Raw genomic sequence first — 26,682 nt, forward strand, 5'->3', positions numbered from 1 at the left:
CAATGACAATGTTTAGAGTACAGTCAATAACTACTGGTATTGACTGCATTCTGAACATTACCTGTCTTGCTTTTGAAGACAGAAACAACAATCAAATTTCCAGTGTAGCGTGGTGTATTAAGGAGTTGGGCAAAGAGGTGGCATGCTTCAACAAGTTTTACTTTAAAACACCAAGAAAAAGGTCCCACCTCTGCCCATTTCTAAAAGGGTTATCCCTGCCTAACCAACACTAACTCGGTTGCTCGTCATCAGGGTGGTTGTCCAAATGAAAAGTGTCCGTTCTCTGTCCAAAATATACTCCAACCCTACTACTACTCTACAAAAGGGTTCAGCATTCAAATGCAAATTGTACCAGAGGAATTGCTCTCTCCGTCTGGTAAACTAGCTCAGTCTTTATAGCTTTATCATCAACCTTGTATTCTAGTTTCTGATCCAACAAAGAGAACAGGGGAAGGACTCCCTTCTCCTGAGCCACCTCACACAGCCTTGAGAGCTGCTGATAATAGTCCTCAAAAGGGCTCTTCACTTCCTCCCAAGAACCTCTGAAAACCTGCTTTTCAGTTCCAGAAATTCTTTCCTGTCTTGTGACAGTGTGAGGATTATATCCCAATAACTCTTGTCTAGGATCCTCTTTAGTCCTACTTGGATTATCACAGTGACTAGAGAGATTCCTCCTGAGGCTTTCTTGACTCTTGGTTCTCTGGGTTTCACTACTATGATGAGGGAAATGACTCCCAAGACTTTATTGACTCTTTGTTCTCCAGGGACCCCACCCGGTTATCCCGCATGTTCCTGTTACCTTGTTTGTGGTGGGAACGCATGTCCGGTTGGCCCCAGGGTCGTAGGTGGTTCACTGTCCGCTCATCGATTTCTTCTGGTTTGGCTGTGCCGCTCACCGAAGGCTTGGGGCTGGTGGTCTCAGCATCATTGTTGGACCTAGCAGTGTACCTACCAGAGGTCACACCACCACCTCGACTACCCTGACACTGGAGTGAGTAGGCTCCCTGCTGGCTCACAGCATTTGGCTGCAGCTTCCACTCCCCTGCGTCTGCTCTTCCAAGGACCAGCTTCTCTGCACAGCTGACAGGTTCCTGGATTCCAACTACCCAGGCCTGGCTGGTTCCTTGCTGGCTTTTCTCTTTTTTCTTCAGTCTGTTCTCAGTTTTGATCACTCCTAGTTGGGACCAGCCCAGTGCAGGGCCATAGGCTGTTGGTTATTTCCAAGATGTACTCTTGATGCCTCCTCGTGCCACCTCTTCCCAGTACTCGTAGAAAAAGGTATGCCATAATTCTTGTTCTTCCTCGTCTCAGTGGTGTTAAGTCTCTAGGAAATTTGAAATACCTGAGGGTATCTCACATAGCGAACCTCGAGAAGCCTTTTTTCAGATGGCCAACAAAGGGCTCATCTGCTCAGATCCCAATTCTAGGGGTGAAAGGGTGAGAAAGGCTCACCGGGATGGGCAGCCTCTGGGTTGTACTCGAGGTAATAACCCAAGGGAGGTGCAGTATTGTACCGGAGAACGAGAGGGGGGCGAGATCCTTGAAACCTTTGCAGGCCGTATTACATCTGCCTCCCTTCCTCCCAGCACGATGTCCCCGCCATTTCTGGTAAATGCCCTAGGCGCACAAACCCCATTAGAATTGAAAACCACATCTCCGAGAGACCTTCCTTTCCTGTTACCTATCGAATATTTCCAATCACTCTTCTTCCTGTCCCTCTGATTATTTCCCACACTCCCCTGTCCCAACTCGAACACTTTTCCATGACATGAACATCAAAGGACTAACCCTAGAGCTGTTTACCTAGCATGTCCCAACCCCAGCGTCAGGCAAAGTCAGGCAGTTAACCTGAATAACACATAGCTCACGGCCTTTCCTTTCCCCACACGGATAAAAGGTGGAGCAAGACAGCACAGTACGAGAAAAGCAGACCGCACGACGAGACAGCTATCCAGACTCAGCAGTTCAAGAGGAAGAGAAAGGTGGCAAATATCGAGAGGCTGGCGAGAAGAGATACAACCGTTTTCGACAAAACCAAGCTAACCCTCCATTGAAAGAATCGTAAGACCGAGGACAATAGTACAAGTGTGCCACAGCAGATGACAATTACACAGAGCATAGCAACGCCGATGCGCCGGAGCGAGGGAGACTCCTGCTTCGGTGGTACCGGCCTTGACTCCAGAGAAGAGGAGAGCCAAGCGGTGCTTCACAGCCGGTGAGTCGAGGGGAGAGCCAATAAGAACCGGGCTCTGGTGAATGAAAATCGCCAAGTGGCAAAGTGAAAGAAGTTCAAAGAACTATGAAATTGTAAAGGGGAGACCAGCTGCAGAAGGGGACCAGCACCAAGTGGGTGCTGCTTGGAGAAACTGGTTGATCCCCCGTCTGAGTGAAACTACAGATACCAGAAGGCCTTAGGAGAGCCACCAAGATAGGTCAAAGTGCTCATATAGGGGGTCAGGCAAGATTTCCGTACAGTAAAAAAAGCCTTGGACCTTAGATCTATAGAGAAAGTAAGGGAAGTAAATCCTGTGAACATTGAAAGTAAATATGAATGTGAAGTTGGCAAGAGTGAAGTCCGAGGGATGTCCCTTGGAACTGTTTAAAAGGAAATTAAGATTTGTGAAAGGAAAAGCCATAGTGAACCCGGGGAAGGGAGGCTAAAAGTAAAGAGAGGTCAGCGCCTGGAAGAGGGAGACCCAGGGGTGAAGAATCTTCACCCTAAGTGCATTGAGAAACCAAGGTGAGTGAACTGTGCAAAAGTAAAAGGACCGCCATAGTGAACCCAGTGGAGGAAGGCTCGTGAATGCTAAAAAAGCCATAGTGAACCCAGTGGAGGGAGGCTCGTGAATGCTGAAAAAGCCATAGTGAACCTGGTAGAGGGAGGCTGAAAGCAAAGCGGGGTCTGCACCCGGAAGACGGGGGCCCAGGGGTGAAGCCATCGTCCGAGAGATATATGGAAAAGAACTTTGTGTTTGTTAGCAGTTTTGTGAACCCATCAGGCCCTCCGAAACAGGAGACTCAACCACTGAAGGCCTTGATATCGATGAGGACTGTTTAGGGGATCCAGGGGTGAAAATTCAGCACCCTAAATAAAACCAGGAAACAAACTTCCATTTTTGTTGAAGGAACTTTTGTTTTGTTATTTGAATACATCAGGCCTCGAAGGCAAGAGAAACAAGACTTGGCCATCAACGGCTCTGATAGCTGCATGTGGAACTGTGGTCTCATGCTGGGGAAGCTAGAGAGTGTGCTGTACTCCAATATCCCACCTTAACCCATGCGCAAAACGTGGGGAAGAGAGACCCAGGCTACTGCATCCTGACATATTATTTGTGAACACTTCTTTCTTTTCTTGAAGACTATCCCATACCATTATTGTATTAGTTGTAAGGTTTGACAATAGGTTTTCTTAGTATAGGCCATTTTATTAAACACAACGCCACTAGGACTGCCTTATTTTCATTTGATGGTCGACGCTTGCTCCCATCTTCGATTTAGGTTTAGATTAGGCGTTTTTCCAACCTGCATACAGTTTAATAAACACCCTTGAACTGTGATCACTTGTGTCTGTCTTTACTGTTGCCACCATGAGTTCCTTAAAGAAGAAAGAGAGGGAATTTTACGGTAACACACAGTAGTATTTTCATTTGCCCAGAGAACAGGAGTCCTTATCCCCAAGAGGTGAGTCTCTCTATGGGAGGTCTGGCATTCCACCACCATAAGGGGGTGGGGGAGGGCATTGGGTAGCGGCCTCACTTCCTTAACCTCACAGGAAATGGCTCCCCCTGGGAAGAAGAGACAAGATCCTGTGAATCATCACACAGTCAAGATTTCTTTCAACAAGACACTCGGAGAAGAACTTTATTTTTGCTGCAACATGCTATTTAACACAGAAAGAGAAAGCTAAAACATGGCAAAATGTATTTGATTTCTTATAGATCATATATAGAAACCGTTTATTTTTATATGACAGCAAACGCATGATCATGCTAAACCGGTTTCAATTCAACCAAGTTTGCATTTAAAAGGCTTAATATATGTTATTTCAATCTTACAAAATAAAACCACATTTAATTTACATGCTCAGTTGGCCATTTACCTTATCCAGTTTAAAAGTAAAATGTTCTTACTTCACTACCAACAATAAGCTTATAGACCTCAGGGTGGTCATTATCGCATGGAATAATGACCCTTCCCTAATTTATGACCCTTGGGGCTTAACTTAGTGGTGATAATGAACCCTCCCTCAGTCTATAAGGCTATATTATTACTGCATATAATTATTATAACACTTGTTATTAGCTCAAATAATGAACTTTTACGAAATCATTTCATTTATCCTTCAGATCAATTTAAATCAACTCAAATCATTGACATCGGCATCACATGAATTTGTCACGACTTTACAATCGATCACGTCAGTGAGTACCCTCTATATCATTCAAAGACGTGATCGATTGTAAAGTCTTGACAAATTCATGTAATGCCACTGTCAATGATTTGAGTTGATTTAAATTTATCTGAATGATAATGGAAATGATTTTGTAAAAGTTCATTATTATTTTTTTTTAAACTTTTCAAAATCAAATATGCTGGGTGGTGTGGGCAGTGAGACTGTGGGTGAGATGTCCTTAAATACAGCCCCACTCGATCTTGACCGAAATATAGCGGCATCTGCGATAAAAGATCATCATCTACCTGTGCCACCTGCACCATTGGCGATGATCGAAATCGACACTGCCTCCTTTCTATCTCCGTTTGACGTTACAGATACTGAACTTTTGGCTCTAAAACTACCAAATGGTTCAGAGAACCAAACAAACTTTTCCTTCGTCCCGCCTTTAAACAACGATGCTACACATAGCCCTACAGACAGCAGAGTTGTTGCTGAGACTACGATGGCTCGACTTGAGGCAGGCGCATGTGGAAGAGATGTTTCATGCCAGCTCGACTCCCTTTCACCAGCGCCTTCGTTGCCTTTTCTGCTGACGGGCCTTTCTACAAAAAACCACAAAAAAAGTCTTGGGATAGACTTAGCAGGATGCAAAGCGCGGCTAACGCAGAGGCTGACTGCGGACTATCAAGCAGTTAAAAACAAATTAATACACAGCTTCTCTACGGCCCCACAAAATGTTTCACATCCAACAAAAATGCTGTTGGCAAACAGCGAAAAAGGAGTGAAGTTCGCGCAAGATCCTAATAGCACGCTTAAATCTTGGACAAGCACACCCCATCGAAAAGAGTCTCAGAATATCCAAAATAATGATGCTACTTTTAAAAGAAAATCACAATCAAGCTCCTCAAAGCAACCGACTGAAAACCTACGATTCCACTGCAGTACTAAAGTATTCCAACAAGCTCAGCAAGTGACAGGAAATGAATGTTGCTCTAGTAGACATGATGTACAGTCAAACCTTGAATCTGAATCTGTTCATCACTCAAAAGAGAATTTATCAGTTGCAGCTGGAATTCAAATTCATAACAATGTCCTGGCAGCAACATCATTGGCTTTGATTCCTTTTATCAAACTCATGGAACAAGTAAATGAGACTGTGAAAGATCAAAATGCCTTGCTACATAATTTGACAAATAAAATCTCGTCTTTTGAACAAAACAACGCTCATTTAATGTCTAGAGTTGAACGAGAAGCAGAAATCTCATTTCAATGGCAAAACCGCCTTGGTGATATTGCTATGAAGGACCACACAGACAAAAACGACCAAATGGAGGCGATTTTAGAAATCATGAAGTGGTGTCGCCACTCACTTCTCAGAAATAAGACAGACATGGAACATCCTCCTATTGAGAGATCCCTATATCGCACAGAGAAATTAAATGCGAAAACTAGAGCAAAAATAGACCAATGGAGTTCGCCTGACATATCTAAGCATACAACTGTCCCAGGAAAGAACTTAGAGATACCTGTACTGGATAATGCGAACAGGGAAATCATTGTGATTGCTGACCCACATCTGACTTCCACAGCTGAAAAAGAGTCAAATAGTACTCTTATAAATAAACCACACCAAGAGTCTAGATCAGACCAATGTAAAATTAACCCATTTGCTGGTTCAAGAAAAAGGGCTGGGGACTGGAGTGTAGGGACAACACAAGGTGTTTTGGATAGAGCATGGGGGCTGGGGCAGGGAAAAAAGAATATTGGCTTTTTGGGTGTGCAGAGGCGTTTGAGAAGAGGAGCGAGCGCCAGAAGAGCACAAAGAGTTGGTAAAGGACACTCTTTATGCTGACTTACCTTTTGAATCCGCTGGCGCTGCATGGTCGCGCAGAGAAGCACTCCTTTCCGGTCCCAGCCAGTCAATGAATGGCTGGGGCAGGGCAGGAAGTCAGGCGCCAGAAACAAGATTACAAATTGATTTTCCCGGTTGGAGCAGCCTGCGAGGCTCATGGCCGGCCCCTTTCTGTGACCCGGGCCAGACGAGCTGCGTCCGGTTCGCCTAGCTCTACTCAAGTACTAGTTGAGGCAAATATACCCATATTCAAAAGTCACTTGAGGATGGTGACCATTCTAACAACATTCAAAAAGAGGGGACACTGCGATAAATGCTTGTCTCCCTCACAAGCAGGCTACAGTATGTGTTACATGCATTAAAGAAACAGCAGGGCAACTATTGACACAGGGGCCCGCTCAGACAAGACAGGAACACCTCCTTGGGATCTGGAGCACAACACATGCAGATGAAATCCTCTCTCTGGAAAATGACATTCAACTGAAGTGAGACTTCTCCCTACCCCATAAGCATGTCTGTATTCAATTCTCAACCTTCCAAAAATGTTATGTTATGTTATTTTGCATTTATATAGTGCCTTATATACCATTGGTATGGTCTGAAGGCGCTGGTAGGTTGAACGCCCTTGGGAACCGAAGTTCGGGTCAGTAGAGAGCGTAGAGAGAGTCCAAAAAGTGCGTGGCCGCACCAGGTATGTTTGCAGCTGGTGCGGAATTCAAGTGGTAGCTGCTTCTTAGCAGTAGGTGTGGTGGTTGAGAGATCAGGAGTATGTGTTCGCTCTGGCCGGCTTTATCCAGATCGAGTGTGGCTGCGTTAGGCCTGAGGAGAACGCCTGGCTGGGGGGTGCGAAACCAGCAATGTTTACTTAGAGTGATGGGGAGTGAGCAGGAGATGTTGATATGAGAACAGTTATACCGAATGGTGTCATAGTATCTGTGTGTTCTAGTTGAGTGGTGGTGTAAGGGAGAGAGTAAGCGTGGGGTGTGGTATGATGTATTCCCTGCATTCCAAAGCATATTATGTACGTTCACGCAATTCCATGCGGACAGGTCAGTTCTATGCATTTTTGTTCATTTTAGGCGTTCAAGATTGTCCTACACATTCATGTCTGCTCGACATATTCACGCACTCTGGTTCAGCTTGCGTGTTCTAGTCTATTCTTCATTCTCCAGTGTGCCTCACGCATGCTCTCATGTGTTCCATACGTATGCACTCCTGTCCTTCTTGCGCATGCACTCCAGTCTACCCCGCGCATGTACTTCTGTCTGCCTACGCACTCATCCGCTCTGTATACTCATCATCTCTGTATACCCATCCGTTCAGTACGCTCATTTGATCTACACACTCATCCGGTCTACACACTGATCCGCTCAACATACTATTCATCAGCTCTACGGACTCATCCATTCAGCATACTGCTCCGTTCAGCATACTCATCCGCTCTACAAATCCATCCGCTCCATGCGTTCATCCGCTCCACACCTTCATCTGCTCCGTACACTCATCCGCTCCACACACTCATCAGCACCACAATACATTCATCCGCTCCATATACACTCATTCGCTCCACATACACTCATTCGTTCCATACACACTCATCCGTTCCACACACTCCACATACACTTGTCCGCTTCACACATTCGTCCGCTCCGCACACTCGTCCGCTCCACACTTGTCCAGTCTACACCCTCGTCCAGTCTACACACTCGTCCAGTCCACAACACTCATCTGGTCCACCCACTCATCGGCACAACATACTACTCGTCTGCTTGACAATACTACTCGTCTGCTCTGCATGTCCATCCATCCGTTCCACACACTCATCCGCTCTATGTATTTATCTGCTCCACACACTCATCTGTTCCTTACACTCATCCGCACCACACATTCATCCGCTTCACACACTCGTCCGCTCCACATATTCATCCGCACCAGACATTCATCCGCACCAGACATTCATCCACTCCACACACTCATCCGCACTACAGACTCACCTTTTCCGCATCATCATCCGCTCTACCAACTCATCCGCTCCACACATACGGCCGCTCCACGTACTTGTCCGCTCTACGTACTTGACCGTTCCACAATACTCCTCCGCTCTCCACACTCATCCGCTCTCCACACTCATCCGCTCTCCACACTCAGTCGCTCTCCACACTCAGTCGCTCTCCACACTCAACTGCTCCCTACGCTTCTGCGCTCTCCACACTCAGTCGCACTCCATACTTGCTTCTGCGCTCTCCACACTCAGTCGCACTCCATACTTGCTTCCGCGCTCTCCACACTCAGTCGCTCTCCACCCTCAACTGCTCTCCACGCTCCTCCGCTCTCCACGCTCCTTCGCTCTCCACACTCGTCCGCCCTCCACACTCGTCCGCCCTCCACACTCGTCCGCTCTTCCACACTCGTCCGCTCTTCCACACTCGTCCGCTCTCCACGCTCATCCGCTCTCCACGCTCATCCGCTCTCCACGCTCATCCGCTCTCCACACTCATCCGCTCTCCACGCTCATCCGATCCCCATGCTCATCCTCTCTACATGCTCGTTCGCTCTCACACGTTCGTCTGGCCAAGCGATCATCTAGTCTATACTTTCAGTATAGTCATCAGTTCTACGCCCTCCTGCGTTCTATTAGCTTCTCTGTATTTGCGTACTCGTTAACTCTACACTTACTCAACTCTATACGCTCGACCGCTCTACACACCCACCCATTCTACATACTTATTGGCTTTAGTTTGTTCATCCATTTCATCCGGTCTCCATACTCATTTGATCTTTCTAGTCGTCTGTTCTTCCACTCATGCACGCTTCCATTTAGTGTATTCTTCTGTTCTATACGCTTCATCCATTCTAACTATTTCATTTATGTCATTCACTATGTTCCCTCCTCATTCATTATGTCCATTTCATCGGTTCGGATCTCCTTAGTTTCTCAATGATTTATTCCTATTATCCGCTTCACTGTTTTGATCTACTTTACCCGTTTAGCTCTGTTTGTCTTTCTAGTTTACATTCGAGTTTATTTAGCTGTCATTTCTCACCTCAGGTTGATTGATCGGTCGGTATTATTGTGATGATGCTAGTTTGGAAGCCGGTTGGTTTTAGGGGAAGAGCCAGGTTTTCAGTAGTTTGCGGAAGGACATTAAGTCCTCAGTTAGGCGGATGTGGGGTGGGAGCGAGTTCCACAGGGTTGGAGCTAGGGCTGAGAATGATGATCCGCCTAACCTGACTGAGTTTGTCTTAGGAATTGCTAGGAGGCCGGCTGAGCTTGATCTTAGGGTGCGAGTGGGATGATAAGGTATTAGTTTATTAAAAAGGGCACACCGACTTGCATGGATAGACTGACAAACATTTATGGACAAAGAGAGACACAGGTGCTGGTGCACAGAAAAGTCAGACCTCATCCTGTGAGGTCAATAAACCGACAACCATTACGTTTGGTAATGGTAACATGAATTAGCACTTGGAGATCGTTACTGACCTCTCAACCAATGACAATGTTTAGAGTACAGTCAATAACTACTGGTATTGACTGCATTCTGAACATTACCTGTCTTGCTTTTGAAGACAGAAACAACAATCAAATTTCCAGTGTAGCGTGGTGTATTAAGGAGTTGGGCAAAGAGGTGGCATGCTTCAACAAGTTTTACTTTAAAACACCAAGAAAAAGGTCCCACCTCTGCCCATTTCTAAAAGGGTTATCCCTGCCTAACCAACACTAACTCGGTTGCTCGTCATCAGGGTGGTTGTCCAAATGAAAAGTGTCCGTTCTCTGTCCAAAATATACTCCAACCCTACTACTACTCTACAAAAGGGTTCAGCATTCAAATGCAAATTGTACCAGAGGAATTGCTCTCTCCGTCTGGTAAACTAGCTCAGTCTTTATAGCTTTATCATCAACCTTGTATTCTAGTTTCTGATCCAACAAAGAGAACAGGGGAAGGACTCCCTTCTCCTGAGCCACCTCACACAGCCTTGAGAGCTGCTGATAATAGTCCTCAAAAGGGCTCTTCACTTCCTCCCAAGAACCTCTGAAAACCTGCTTTTCAGTTCCAGAAATTCTTTCCTGTCTTGTGACAGTGTGAGGATTATATCCCAATAACTCTTGTCTAGGATCCTCTTTAGTCCTACTTGGATTATCACAGTGACTAGAGAGATTCCTCCTGAGGCTTTCTTGACTCTTGGTTCTCTGGGTTTCACTACTATGATGAGGGAAATGACTCCCAAGACTTTATTGACTCTTTGTTCTCCAGGGACCCCACCCGGTTATCCCGCATGTTCCTGTTACCTTGTTTGTGGTGGGAACGCATGTCCGGTTTGCCCCAGGGTCGTAGGTGGTTCACTGTCCGCTCGTCGATTTCTTCTGGTTTGGCTGTGCCGCTCACCGAAGGCTTGGGGCTGGTGGTCTCAGCATCATTGTTGGACCTAGCAGTGTACCTACCAGAGGTCACACCACCACCTCGACTACCCTGACACTGGAGTGAGTAGGCTCCCTGCTGGCTCACAGCATTTGGCTGCAGCTTCCACTCCCCTGCGTCTGCTCTTCCAAGGACCAGCTTCTCTGCACAGCTGACAGGTTCCTGGATTCCAACTACCCAGGCCTGGCTGGTTCCTTGCTGGCTTTTCTCTTTTTTCTTCAGTCTGTTCTCAGTTTTGATCACTCCTAGTTGGTACCAGCCCAGTGCAGGGCCATAGGCTGTTGGTTATTTCCAAGATGTACTCTTGATGCCTCCTCGTGCCACCTCTTCCCAGTACTCGTAGAAAAAGGTATGCCATAATTCTTGTTCTTCCTCGTCTCAGTGGTGTTAAGTCTCTAGGAAATTTGAAATACCTGAGGGTATCTCACATAGCGAACCTCGAGAAGCCTTTTTTCAGATGGCCAACAAAGGGCTCATCTGCTCAGATCCCAATTCTAGGGGTGAAAGGGTGAGAAAGGCTCACCGGGATGGGCAGCCTCTGGGTTGTACTCGAGGTAATAACCCAAGGGAGGTGCAGTATTGTACCGGAGAACGAGAGGGGGGCGAGATCCTTGAAACCTTTGCAGGCCGTATTACATCTGCCTCCCTTCCTCCCAGCACGATGTCCCCGCCATTTCTGGTAAATGCCCTAGGCGCACAAACCCCATTAGAATTGAAAACCACATCTCCGAGAGACCTTCCTTTCCTGTTACCTATCGAATATTTCCAATCACTCTTCTTCCTGTCCCTCTGATTATTTCCCACACTCCCCTGTCCCAACTCGAACACTTTTCCATGACATGAACATCAAAGGACTAACCCTAGAGCTGTTTACCTAGCATGTCCCAACCCCAGCGTCAGGCAAAGTCAGGCAGTTAACCTGAATAACACATAGCTCACGGCCTTTCCTCTCCCCACACGGATAAAAGGTGGAGCAAGACAGCACAGTACGAGAAAAGCAGACCGCACGACGAGACAGCTATCCAGACTCAGCAGTTCAAGAGGAAGAGAAAGGTGGCAAATATCGAGAGGCTGGCGAGAAGAGATACAACCGTTTTCGACAAAACCAAGCTAACCCTCCATTGAAAGAATCGTAAGACCGAGGACAATAGTACAAGTGTGCCACAGCAGATGACAATTACACAGAGCATAGCAACGCCGATGCGCCGGAGCGAGGGAGACTCCTGCTTCGGTGGTACCGGCCTTGACTCCAGAGAAGAGGAGAGCCAAGCGGTGCTTCACAGCCGGTGAGTCGAGGGGAGAGCCAATAAGAACCGGGCTCTGGTGAATGAAAATCGCCAAGTGGCAAAGTGAAAGAAGTTCAAAGAACTATGAAATTGTAAAGGGGAGACCAGCTGCAGAAGGGGACCAGCACCAAGTGGGTGCTGCTTGGAGAAACTGGTTGATCCCCCGTCTGAGTGAAACTACAGATACCAGAAGGCCTTAGGAGAGCCACCAAGATAGGTCAAAGTGCTCATATAGGGGGTCAGGCAAGATTTCCGTACAGTCAAAAGCCTTGGACCTTAGATCTATAGAGAAAGTAAGGGAAGTAAATCCTGTGAACATTGAAAGTAAATATGAATGTGAAGTTGGCAAGAGTGAAGTCCGAGGGATGTCCCTTGGAACTGTTTAAAAGGAAATTAAGATTTGTGAAAGGAAAAGCCATAGTGAACCCGGGGAAGGGAGGCTAAAAGTAAAGAGAGGTCAGCGCCTGGAAGAGGGAGACCCAGGGGTGAAGAATCTTCACCCTAAGTGCATTGAGAAACCAAGGTGAGTGAACTGTGCAAAAGTAAAAGGACCGCCATAGTGAACCCAGTGGAGGAAGGCTCGTGAATGCTAAAAAAGCCATAGTGAACCCAGTGGAGGGAGGCTCGTGAATGCTGAAAAAGCCGTAGTGAACCTGGTAGAGGGAGGCTGAAAGCAAAGCGGGGTCTGCACCCGGAAGACGGGGGCCCAGGGGTGAAGCCATCGTCCGAGAGATATATGGAAAAGAACGTTGTGTTTGTTAGCAGTTTTGTGAACCCATCAGGCCCTCCGAAACAGGAGACTCAACCACTGAAGGCCTTGATATCGATGAGGACTGTTTAGGGGATCCAGGGGTGAAAATTCAGCACCCTAAATAAAACCAGGAAACAAACTTCCATTTTTGTTGAAGGAACTTTTGTTTTGTTATTTGAATACATCAGGCCTCGAAGGCAAGAGAAACAAGACTTGGCCATCAACGGCTCTGATAGCTGCATGTGGAACTGTGGTCTCATGCTGGGGAAGCTAGAGAGTGTGCTGTACTCCAATATCCCACCTTAACCCATGCGCAAAACGTGGGGAAGAGAGACCCAGGCTACTGCATCCTGACATATTATTTGTGAACACTTCTTTCTTTTCTTGAAGACTATCCCATACCATTATTGTATTAGTTGTAAGGTTTGACAATAGGTTTTCTTAGTATAGGCCATTTTATTAAACACAACGCCACTAGGACTGCCTTATTTTCATTTGATGGTCGACGCTTGCTCCCATCTTCGATTTAGGTTTAGATTAGGCGTTTTTCCAACCTGCATACAGTTTAATAAACACCCTTGAACTGTGATCACTTGTGTCTGTCTTTACTGTTGCCACCATGAGTTCCTTAAAGAAGAAAGAGAGGGAATTTTACGGTAACACACAGTAGTATTTTCATTTGCCCAGAGAACGGGAGTCCTTATCCCCAAGAGGTGAGTCTCTCTATGGGAGGTCTGGCATTCCACCACCATAAGGGGGTGGGGGAGTGCATTGGGTAGCGGCCTCACTTCCTTAACCTCACAGGAAATGGCTCCCCCTGGGAAGAAAAGACAAGATCCTGTGAATCATCACACAGTCAAGATTTCTTTCAACAAGACACTCGGAGAAGAACTTTATTTTTGCTGCAACATGCTATTTAACACAGAAAGAGAAAGCTAAAACATGGCAAAATGTATTTGATTTCTTATAGATCATATATAGAAACCGTTTATTTTTATATGACAGCAAATGCATGATCATGCTAAACCGGTTTCAATTCAACCAAGTTTGCATTTAAAAGGCTTAATATATGTTATTTCAATCTTACAAAATAAAACCACATTTAATTTACATGCTCAGTTGGCCATTTACCTTATCCAGTTTAAAAGTAAAATGTTCTTACTTCACTACCAACAATAAGCTTATAGACCTCAGGGTGGTCATTATCGCATGGAATAATGACCCTTCCCTAATTTATGACCCTTGGGGCTTAACTTAGTGGTGATAATGAACCCTCCCTCAGTCTATAAGGCTATATTATTACTGCATATAATTATTATAACACTTGTTATTAGCTCAAATAATGAACTTTTACGAAATCATTTCATTTATCCTTCAGATCAATTTAAATCAACTCAAATCATTGACATCGGCATCACATGAATTTGTCACGACTTTACAATCGATCACGTCAGTGAGTACCCTCTATATCATTCAAAGACGTGATCGATTGTAAAGTCTTGACAAATTCATGTAATGCCACTGTCAATGATTTGAGTTGATTTAAATTTATCTGAATGATAATGGAAATGATTTTGTAAAAGTTCATTATTATTTTTTTTTAAACTTTTCAAAATCAAATATGCTGGGTGGTGTGGGCAGTGAGACTGTGGGTGAGATGTCCTTAAATACAGCCCCACTCGATCTTGACCGAAATATAGCGGCATCTGCGATAAAAGATCATCATCTACCTGTGCCACCTGCACCATTGGCGATGATCGAAATCGACACTGCCTCCTTTCTATCTCCGTTTGACGTTACAGATACTGAACTTTTGGCTCTAAAACTACCAAATGGTTCAGAGAACCAAACAAACTTTTCCTTCGTCCCGCCTTTAAACAACGATGCTACACATAGCCCTACAGACAGCAGAGTTGTTGCTGAGACTACGATGGCTCGACTTGAGGCAGGCGCATGTGGAAGAGATGTTTCATGCCAGCTCGACTCCCTTTCACCAGCGCCTTCGTTGCCTTTTCTGCTGACGGGCCTTTCTACAAAAAACCACAAAAAAAGTCTTGGGATAGACTTAGCAGGATGCAAAGCGCGGCTAACGCAGAGGCTGACTGCGGACTATCAAGCAGTTAAAAACAAATTAATACACAGCTTCTCTACGGCCCCACAAAATGTTTCACATCCAACAAAAATGCTGTTGGCAAACAGCGAAAAAGGAGTGAAGTTCGCGCAAGATCCTAATAGCACGCTTAAATCTTGGACAAGCACACCCCATCGAAAAGAGTCTCAGAATATCCAAAATAATGATGCTACTTTTAAAAGAAAATCACAATCAAGCTCCTCAAAGCAACCGACTGAAAACCTACGATTCCACTGCAGTACTAAAGTATTCCAACAAGCTCAGCAAGTGACAGGAAATGAATGTTGCTCTAGTAGACATGATGTACAGTCAAACCTTGAATCTGAATCTGTTCATCACTCAAAAGAGAATTTATCAGTTGCAGCTGGAATTCAAATTCATAACAATGTCCTGGCAGCAACATCATTGGCTTTGATTCCTTTTATCAAACTCATGGAACAAGTAAATGAGACTGTGAAAGATCAAAATGCCTTGCTACATAATTTGACAAATAAAATCTCGTCTTTTGAACAAAACAACGCTCATTTAATGTCTAGAGTTGAACGAGAAGCAGAAATCTCATTACAATGGCAAAACCGCCTTGGTGATATTGCTATGAAGGACCACACAGACAAAAACGACCAAATGGAGGCGATTTTAGAAATCATGAAGTGGTGTCGCCACTCACTTCTCAGAAATAAGACAGACATGGAACATCCTCCTATTGAGAGATCCCTATATCGCACAGAGAAATTAAATGCGAAAACTAGAGCAAAAATAGACCAATGGAGTTCGCCTGACATATCTAAGCATACAACTGTCCCAGGAAAGAACTTAGAGATACCTGTACTGGATAATGCGAACAGGGAAATCATTGTGATTGCTGACCCACATCTGACTTCCACAGCTGAAAAAGAGTCAAATAGTACTCTTATAAATAAACCACACCAAGAGTCTAGATCAGACCAATGTAAAATTAACCCATTTGAAGCAATAGCAGTGGAAGTTCAACTCCCAAACCACACAGCTGCATCGAGTTTCAAAGGTCCCGTTACTTCATTTGACATTTTTACTGGAACAGCAAAACTGTTTCTTCCTTCGATTACATCTAAACAAGGTGAAAAATCTATAAAAGCTCCAGCCAAAAAACATTCAACAAATAAGCAGCAAAATAAAATGAACAATGTCAGAAATAAAACAAAACAGTTTGTGAGAAATCTTTCTACTCCTCACAAATTGGGTCTGTTCTCCCGCAATACACCAAACGATAAACAGGTTGATAATGAGAATGTGCCTGTTTGCAGGTCCATGCAGAAAGAAATAACTAAAATAAGCGTGGTAGATCTTCCTAATCCAAATAAAAGACGAAGAGTGGATTCTAACACTAGCTCAAAGAAATCTGATGTAAGTGTTACTGATTTATGTGATCTGTCCACATACTCAGCTGAATCCGACGAATTGCAACAGTTAACACAAGAAGAAGAACTTTACCGCTCGGCAATGAATCTTCCCCAAGGCCGGAGAAAAATCCACCAAATGGAAATACCTGACGAAGGAGAAAGAAAGAAAACTCGCTTAAATGCAAATCAAAATTGCCCAAACGAGAATTCACAAATGTATAGTAGAAAAGACGACAATGCCGAAGCTCAAGGAAAAAAACTGACCTCAGTAAAATTAAACCCTAAGATGACGGCAGCCCAATGGGAAAAGCAAAAACAATTGAATCCTAAAGCAACTGTGTCTGCGAAATCTAGACTGGAACAAAAACTATGGAGACTTAGGCTCGAGAACATTTTCACAGATGCAAATGAAGTTAATTTGAATCGCAGAAATGTAATGCAATTGCTACACAACTTTCCGTCACTGAGAACGATAACGTCAAACGACATAGCCATTCTGGAATACATCAACGAGGACTCTCTAGATATGGTCTATCTACATATCACTTCCCAACCAGTAGAAAATACCTTGCTTGCTGCAAAAGACGAGCTGTTGTCTTACGGATTCGATCTGACATTGGAAACAAAACATCAAAGAGATGGCTTTAGAAAAGCAATGTCAGCTGCTGGCGAGCAAACCCATGAACAACGTCGTGAGGCGTTAAGGAAACAATTTAACATCCAAGAAAGAACAGCCGGTAACCAAAATATCTCTTCCAAAACCTCCAACACAGACTCGTTCGAATAGAACTTAGCTATTGCAAACTAAGGAGGATGGAATTGCCTTACATCATGGAACACTAGAGGTTTCCGGCATTTGTTCCAGAACTGCGATATCTCGATGAAAACCAACTTCGCAGTTTGTCTCCAGGAAACATGGCTGCGGGAGGCACCGTCTAGAGAAGGATATTCAATCATATTAAATCCGGCTGGGAAAAATCAATTTGGTCGTCCGTTCTCTGGTCTTCTGACTATGATAAATAATGCATCAGGCTGGGAGATTTTAAAATCATTTTCTCCTAACTTGTTTGTACAAGGATTAATCCTTCAAAACAGTCAGAGATCAAATGTACCATTCCATCATCAACTAATTCTTAACACCTATTGGAACTCAGCCATGATATCCTCATCTCATTTCATTCAATCAATTACAAAATTGATCGATGATAACATGGAATTATGGTCTGACCTACAAGTCATATTATGCGGAGACCTGAATTTCTCGTGGTTTGATGAGAATTTGATAATGAAAAAATTCAAGCACCAAGTTTACTCGACATGCAGAGGCTATCAATTTCACGCAGCCATGATTGCTAGGAACTGCCATATGCTCAACGGTCAAACCAAAGGCGATCGTCCTCCGAATATTACTTGGCAGTGTGATGGCTCGAAAAAAATCATTGACTATATTTGGGCATCGAATACAATGCTAAACGAGATTCTAGAGCTGAAGGTCTTGAAATCATCAAGCAGTGACCATAATCCACTTGAACTAACTCTAAAGGCATATTTCCCCAGAAATGCAGAGATCTTCAACCAACCAATTGAAGTGAACCAAAGAGGCAACAGACTCAAAATAAACAGCAAGCAATTGCGGAAATTAAACGAAATGATAACCTCAGAGGAGACTGCTTTATGCGACAAACTAAACTATCCTGCGTTGATAGTAGACTTTCAAATCAAGTTCAAACATCCGAATTGCTGTTCCTACCAAAAGAAATATGAATTTAGTACAATGGTGTCTCTTAAAAAAAAACAACTACACCGTGATCTCAGGAAATTAAATAAAGAGCCAGATCCGAATAAATTGCTGCAAAGGAAACATCTAAAGACACAGTATCGAAACTGGTTGAAATACCTCACAATGATGATAGATCAAGAAAGAGGTGAACGAATTCTGAAGCTCATTATTTGCCACCAAACAAAGGACTTATGGAACATCATAAATAATAAAACAATATTCCAGCAGGCGAAGACCCATCATGGTATCTCCAAGGCCATTTGGGAACAGCACTTTCCCAAAGTTTTTGGGAGCAATGAACATCAGCTGAGCGATGAAAGACTTGATGAAGTCCAGTCTTGGAATGTAATTGAATCAAAAGAAGATATATCAATAGCAATTCGACACCTAAAAAACTCACGAGCCGCTGGACCCGATGGCCTTTCCAATGTCACACTGAAAGCAAACAACGAGCTGTGGACAACCTTCATTTTCCATTTATTCCTAACAATTGCAGCAACAAAAATGATACCTAAATCTTGGAACTCAGCCATCATAGTTCCCATTTTTAAGAAAGGATGCCGCGACGATCCGGCCAACTATCGACCAATTGCTCTTTTTGATATCCTGGGGAAGATATTTGCGTCCTTTCTACAACAGAAGCTGTCAAAGTGGGCTATGTGTCCTGGTCACTTCGACTTACGTCAGACAGGTTTCACCAAAGGCGTAGGAACAGAAGTGAACTTAACTATACTAAACCTGCTGAAATTAAATGCTCTACAACAAGGCAAGAATCTACTTCTTGCCTTTATTGATATGAAACAGGCTTTTGACTCCTTAGATCGAACAAAATTGTGGAAAAAACTGACAAACTGGTCGTGTCCATCTGAATTATTGCAGCCGATAATGGCTCTCCACAAAGATACCTCAGTTAGAGTGCGAATCAACGAAGCAGGTGAGCTGACCGACAAAATAAGAACGAATAAAGGAGTCAAACAGGGATGCCCCTTAGTTGCCCTGCTATTCAAGCTCTTCATATCCGATATATCTGAAGCATTTACACAGACACGCTGTTTCCCCCCCAAGGATAGACAACAACAGCATTAGCTGGATAATATATGCAGACGATATTGTCCTATTAGATGCAACACCGGTTGGACTTCAGAGACTGTTATATGCATTGGAAAGCTATCTATCAGACAATTCGCTGCAAATCAATGTAGCAAAAACAAAGGTCATGTCGATCGGAACTACATCCAAAAGACTAACAAAGTACTTTAGTTGGAATCTTGATGTACTTCAGATGCAACCTGTATCATCTATTAGATATCTAGGCATTGTCTATAACATCTCAATAAGAGAGCATGAGTGGATCGGCGACCTAAAACAACGTATGTTGACATTTGCATTACAAGGAGCGAAGCTACATGCTGAATATGGGAAATTTACCCTCAAACCTGTATTAACCTTCTACACACAAAAGGTCATTCTCTCAATCACATTTGGAGCTGAGGCTGGATGGAACCTAGATTATCAGATATGGCCAACCCTTGAAAGTCTCTTCTGGAGACGCATTCTCAAACTACCAAAAGGTGTCTCAATGATTTCTATCAGACATGAACTCGGACTTGAATCAATGCATAACATAGTTGTCTGGAAATCTCTAGCCATGCTCCGAAAGATGTCACTAAAGGACCAGGCTCCGGCTTACAAAATGTTTGCAAATATGATCCATCAACAACACTGTAGCATTACACAAAATTGGACTAATGGTCTAAAACAGATTTTAGATACTGCTGATGTAACGTGGGAAACCTTGATAGACACTCCCCAAATTGCGAAACAAAAACTAAGGAAATGGAATTGGATCGAGAACCTAGAACGAAGAAATCTGCTATCTACGTCGATCGACCTAGGCTCTCTAACAAATTGCCTGGACCACCTACCAAGATACTTACAAAAATTCCCTTCAAGGAAACACCGCAATCAATTTTTGAGACTACGGCTGAATGCACACACAACAAAGGAAATTCTATGGAGACGAAAAGCATCCAAAATTGTGAATAATCTTTGTAGGTTTTGTGAAACCACAGTCGAATCTGTAAAACACCTAATTATTGAATGCCCAAAAATTAAAGAACATCGAATCCGCTATTTGGGTGCTTTTGCTCCAATTGACGAAGACATGGACAAATGGTGGTACCACATACTATCTGGATGAAATGTGCCACTGACATGTGCAGTTTGTGATCTAGTGGAACATATTTTGAATGAGTATAAGTGTTAATCAGAAAGATTCCCTCTCCTTTCTTCATTGAATGATTATCACCGAAAGACTGCAATTTCCTTGTGCTGTCTTTGTTCTCTTGTTTTTCTTGCCCTACTCCGGATCTATGTTTATGTATGTGAAAGCAAGATTGTTTATTGTTTATTGTAATTGAAGTTTAATTGTAAACTAATTGTTACAATTAAAATAAAAAAAATAAAAATAAAAAATAAAAAAAAACTTTTATTTATTCAGCTCGGCAACACAGATACATGTGAGTAGCAATAAGGCATATGGAAACAAAACAGTGCAATCGGCACAATCACATATAGTTCGTATAAACGAAGCACATAAAGGAAAAAGAATCAACATATGCGCATGGGGGGACACATGGGAGGTCGGATCATAGGCAGATGGAAAATAATTCAAGGACAACCTAGGGATGAACTAGGCTAGGGGGTTGGGGATACAGGATCTGAGTCGGAGTCAGTGGAAGACATAAATGAGCGGAACTTCAGCCAGATAGCTCTAGGTCTGGAATGGGCGGGCTGTTGTATCGCCCAGGACTCTTCTGTGTCGGAGGCCCACGTAACTGCCCTGAGCCACTGTGCATGAGTAGGGGTGGTAGGCCGAAGCCAGCGAAGTAGAATTGTGCGCACAGCTAGTAACATACAGAGGCCAGCAAGTTTTCTGGAGTCACGGTGGAGCTCGGGGAAATCATGAAACAGGCATCTCATTGGGGATGGGGAGATGGGGGATTCAAGGATAGACGACATAGTAGAACACACCGAGGTCCAGAATTGAGCGAGTCGGGGACAAGACCAGATCATGTGGATATAATCAGCATCATCATAGCCACACCTAGGGCACCTAGGGGAGGAGTCGCCTGAGATGCGATGTAGCCTGGTCGGGGTGTAGTGATACCTGTGGAGCACCTTAAATTTAATTAATTTGAATCGGGAGTTGAAGGAGACACCCTCGATACGTGAACACATATGGGTCCAAAGCTCATCGGACACCTCGAGGCCGAGATCTGTCTCCCAGGAGCGCCGTAGTTTGGGGAATGCAGGGGGCGATCTGGTTTGAAGCAGAGTATATAGTCTGGAGATTTTGCCCCTCAGGGGGACTAGTGAGGTTAGTTCGGTGATTGCAGGCTCATCGGGTGGGAGTGCTGGAAAACACGTGTACTTGTGCTTGAGTACTCTACAGAGGGACGAATATTGGAGCCAAACAGAGGGTCTCCGTCTGAGGGGGGCCGGAAGGTCAGGCCATTCTATGAAATTACCCTGCTCGAATATGTCACGCAGCAATTCATAACCCGCCTCGGCCCAAGTACGAACCACAGAGGGTGGGACTCGTGGGACCTCCGGAAGGAAATTCCAAATTGGGAGGTTACCGTGGAAGGGATGGGCGGTGCCCATTATTTGCCAAGATTTGGATAAGGCTAAGGATGTGCATGTCGCTGGATCCAGTGAGTCCGATACCACTGGCATAGGTGTGATCACGAGAGATCGAATGTCACGGTCACTGACTGATAGCCTTTCTAGTCTGACATGGGGAGGGGGGTCCGATGTATTGAACCAGTGTGCAGTATGTTGGAGTTGTGCCGCCAGCCAGTACTTAAGGAAGTCTGGTGCCCCAAAGCTGCCAGCTTCCATGGGGGCGGAAAGGGTCTTGAATTTAAGGCGGACTGCGCCAGAGTGCCAGAGGAAGGTGTTTAGGGTGCGTGTCAACGCCCGAAAAAAGTCAGCTCCCGGCCATTGCGGAATATTAGCAAACCTATACAGGAGCTGGGGAAGTACAACCATCTTCAGTACCCCTATCCTACCCGTCAGTGAGATCGGAAGTTTGTTCCAGCCCTGTATTTTTATTATAAGGTTTGCAAGGTATGCCTGATAATTTTCCTCCAGGACCCGTTCGGTGTGACGGGACACCACTACGCCCAAGTACGTAAATTTAGATTGGGCCCATGCGAATCCCATGGTATCGGGAGGTGGGAGTGTACTGGGAGTGAGCGGAAAGAGGGTTGATTTAGAACAGTTCACCGTGAAACCAGAGATACGTCCAAATAGAGCAATATCTTCCAGTATTGGGGCCAAATTAATTTCGGGGGAACGAATATAGAGGAGAGCATCGTCAGCATATAAAGAGACTATATCTGAGGAACCAGCTGTACGTAGACCCCTATGCGCATGGTTTTGGTGAAGCATGTCAGCAAACGGCTCCATTGCCACAGCGAAGATTAAGGGTGAGAAGGGGCAACCCTGTCTAGTGCCCCTAGCTAGGTGAAAAAGGGGGGAGCAACGGCCCTCGGTACGGACTCTGGCCACGGGGTTGGAGTACAGTAGCCCCACCCAGGAGACAAAGGTGGGGCCAAATTTGCATTTGTCAAGTACCCGCTAGAGATAGCTCCACGAGACCGAATCAAAAGCCTTTTGCATATCAAGAGTCGCGGCCACCGCGTGTACACCCGGGCTTACTCTACTTATAATGTTGAAAAGACGTCTCAAATTCAAGGAGTTGGAGCGGCCCGGGATGAATCCCACCTGGTCAGGGTGAATGATATGTGGCATGAAGGGGATAAGACGTAGAGCGAGTAATTTTGCATAAATCTTGACATCACTATTGATCAATGAAAGCGGACGGTAAGAGCCGCATTGAGTGGAGGATTTATTGGGTTTTAGTAGGACTGTTATGGTGGCTTCACGGAGTGAGTAGGGGAACTGACCTACCTCTACCGACTCCTCCCTGAGTGCAGCCAGACGAGGGAGTAGGAGTGATTTGAAGTGCTTATAAAACTCAACAGGTATACCATCCGATCCTGGGGATTTGCCTGAAGATAGGGAGTCTATGGCCTCCGAGAACTCCTCAGGGGTGAATGGATTCTCAAGGGAACCGATGGTATCGGGAGAAAGGACCGAGAGGGGAAGTCTATCAAGGTAAGCATCAATTTCTGCCGTAGTGGCATTGTCCGAGTGTGCATATAGGGATTGATAGAAGGAAAGCAATTCGGTATTGACATCTCCAGGGGAGGTGGCCAGGGATCCGTCAGGTCTCTCAATTCCGGGAATGGGCAGGGCACCGAACTCGCGGCGGAGAAGTCTAGCTAGGAGACGGCTAGGACGTCCCCCTCACCATATCTCCTTGCCCTCCGGGGATTATCGAGAAACCTCAGCTCGCGGTCTGCAAGCAAGCGAAAGGTGCCCAATTCCGTGCCAATTAACGCAAGGCTTTCGGGGGTTGGGTCTAGAGTGTACTGGGTCTCCAGCGCAGATAATGTGGCCTCGCTTTCGGCGATTTCTCTACGAATAGTTTTGAGGATACCATTTTCCTTGGAAAGGGCAATGCCTCTGATATAGACCTTAAAGGACTCCCACAGAGTAGCCTGTGAAGACACAGAGTTGGTGTTGATCTCGAAGAACTCCTCGATCGCCGACTCCATCTCCAAGCTAAAGACCGGATCGAGGAGAGAAAGTGGTTTCATTCTCCAGTGTCTGGTTTGGTCCCGGTCTAGACCCCAACAAAGGGTGACAGTCACTGGGGAGTGATCAGATAGGGTCCTGGGGAGGATTGCCATACCAGACACGGTCTTCGTCAGACCGTCGGATAACAACCATCTATCAATCCGGGAAAAGGAGTCGTGAACCGAGGAATAAAAGGAATAAGAGCGGGAGTTGGGATAGAGGAACCTCCAAGCGTCAAACAGGGCTAAGCGGGGAAGGGAGGAAAGTGTGGTATATGCAGCTCTGGAGAGTTGACGGGGTCTGGAGCCAGATCTATCAAGATCCACGTTGAATATTGTGTTAAAATCGCCTCCCCAGAGAATCGGTATCAGAGGGAAGCCATCCAAGAGAGTAACAAGGTGTGTGTAAAAGTCGGGATCGTCAATATTGGGACCAAATATATTTAGCAGGACAACCTCCCTATTCTGTAGGGTACCATGGAGTAGCACGTAACTGCCCGGGGGGTCAATTATCGTAGCAGCTGGGATAAATCTAAGGCTCCTGTGAATAAGGGTCATAACCCCGCGGCTCTGGGTAGAGTAGGTGGTGAAGTACCTTTGTGGACCCCATGTTTTAGCAAATTTTTCACGATACTCTGTGCATGCATGCGTCTCCTGAAGGAACAGGATTTTAGCCCCGTGACGCTCGGCCTGAAGTTGTAATAGCCTCATTTTCTTGTAATTACCCAGCCCCCGTACATTCCAGCTCATAAATGTCAAGGTTTCTTCACTCAACCCTCCAGGGGTAGCCATAGAGGAATACGGGTGGATGGAAATGTGCCCCCCATGGACGGCGCCCAGTGCGGATAGATCTGTATCGCCGACGGGACCGTGGTGTTTCGGACTCAACCTTCTCTGCGAACACCAAGCTTTTTTTAACAAATAACCCCATTCCCTCCTCCCCCACCCACATCCCTCCCGCAAACAGAGGGATGATCACCCTATAGCCCAACAACCAAAACCAACACAATGGCATCGACGCCTGGCGGGCCTGTGAGGTGGCCTGGCGGCGATGCTCCGAACCATGAGGCAATATTAGGATAAACATAATGCCCAACACTAATATCAATTCCCATCCAGGGGAGGTCCCGTGGGGGAAGGGCAGGCATGGTGAACATATAATGAACCAATTTAACGGGGTTAGCCCGGTCGCATTGCGTTAGGACAATGAGACAGGGAGCAATAACACTAGTGAAAAAAACAGCAAAGATAACAACATTATTTGTCACAGGTGCGACCAGGTGGTCTCATGGGAACCACATTAGGTAATGTCAGAATGCCAGAAGACCAGATAAGTTCTGAGGCAGGATATAACGGCATTCGTTCAACAAATATCTTAAGATATGGCGAGCCAGTAGTGGCGCCTGTTACGAGAACATTTCAGCCGGGAAAGTGTTCATCTATGAACCTGGAGGCCTCCTCAGGCAGCGTGAAGAAGTAAACGCGGTTTGCGTGTTGAATACGCAGTTTGGCGGGGTATAACATGGCATATTTAACCTGGAGGTCGCGTAGTCTCCTCTTTACTGACAGAAAGGTCTTGCGTTCCCGCTGAACAGCCACCGAAAAGTCCGGGTATAGGTGGATCCTGGCTGCGCCTAAGAGAAGGTCTCCCTTGGCCCTCGCCGCTCTGAGGAGGGCATCGCGGTCGCGAAAATTGAAAACCGTGGCTATGATCGGGCGTAGAGGTGCACCAGGTTTGGGTTTCGCCGTGAGTGAACGGTGGGCCCTCTCGATCGCAAACTGCGGGGAGAATTTTGGGGAGTCAAGGAGCTGGAGTAACATACCCTCCACATAGTCCTCCATGGGTTCTTGTATACCGTCCTCCGGCACCCCGACAATGCGAAGGTGGTTGCGCCTCGAGCGAGATTCAAGGTCCTCGTTCTTCTTCTCCACCTCGGTAACACGGGTGGATAGTGTGGAGACTTCCGCACGGAGGGAACCTAGGCCGTCTTCGGCGGTGCTCACACGCTCCTCAATCTCGGCCACTCGACCATCAGTTCTCTCCATATGCGCTTTAATAGAGGATATCGTGCCATTCATGTCATCCAGCTTGCTATGAATTGTGGTGAACCCCTCACGGATAAACTCCATCATCTTCTGGGAATCGGGTGGTTCCAGCGCGAGTGAGGGGGAAGAGTCCTGTGTAGATGCCTCCGCCCCGGGGCCCCCCGAGGGTTTAGTGAAAATATTGATAGAGGATTGCTTCTTACCGGTTCGTGTCGACATGTTGCCGGAGGGGGGAATAAACTTAAGTCCCGGAGACCAACAGGACAGTGGATATGGCCACCAGGGCAGGTACCAGGATCAAGCAGGCGGTGTATGAGCGGAGGCCGAGCAGAGGCGAGCACCAGGACGGAAGAAATATGGCGCCTCCGACGGAGGCCCGCCAGGACGGTCAATCCAAGCAGGAGCAAGTTAACAGAAGGAGGGCCCAGGAAGTTTTCAAGAAATTCCGCAGGGGATCCGGACCCAAGAAGCAATGAACAGCCGGAGCGGTACAAGAAGCCGGGGTCGTCGTTGTTGAAGTAGTGCAGAGGAGCAACCCTGTATGAGGCAGTAAGACGGGTGGCGCTCGGTACAGGTCGTTGAAAGCAAGTGAAGGGGACCGGGGCCCTGGAACAATCGTAGTAGTAGGCCCAACAGCCGGGTGGTTCGGTTGTCTCCGTGACAGTATCGAAGGTAGTCAGACCGATTGCCACAGCCAGGTGGCTTAAGGAGGGAAGGGGGAGCAAGCTTCCGAAATCAAGGAGGAGGAGGGCAGGGTCCGTTGTTGTGTGGCGGGCGCGCAGGATATCGGGCAGGGCCACTCACCGTCCGGGTTCGGATCGATGCACACTCGAGCCTCGGTCAGCACACCGCCCAGTAAGGGGCAGCGGAGCGGGTCGCTCTGGAATCCAGTGTGGTGAGGAGGAAGAGGCCGCGGTGCAGTACGGCCCACG

General features: G+C 45.9%; 1 protein-coding gene across 1 annotated transcript in view; it reads right to left on the minus strand.

Annotated features, from left to right (window-relative positions):
* Positions 1–26,682, minus strand: part of GALK2 (galactokinase 2) — an 841,566-nt gene that overhangs the window by 641,012 nt on the left and 173,872 nt on the right. The gene's annotated exons all lie outside the window — the stretch shown is intronic.

This window comes from Ambystoma mexicanum, chromosome 11, assembly GCF_040938575.1.
Source record: "Ambystoma mexicanum isolate Mex_15411 chromosome 11, UKY_AmexF1_1, whole genome shotgun sequence".
Classification (NCBI taxonomy): Eukaryota; Metazoa; Chordata; class Amphibia; order Caudata; family Ambystomatidae; genus Ambystoma; species Ambystoma mexicanum.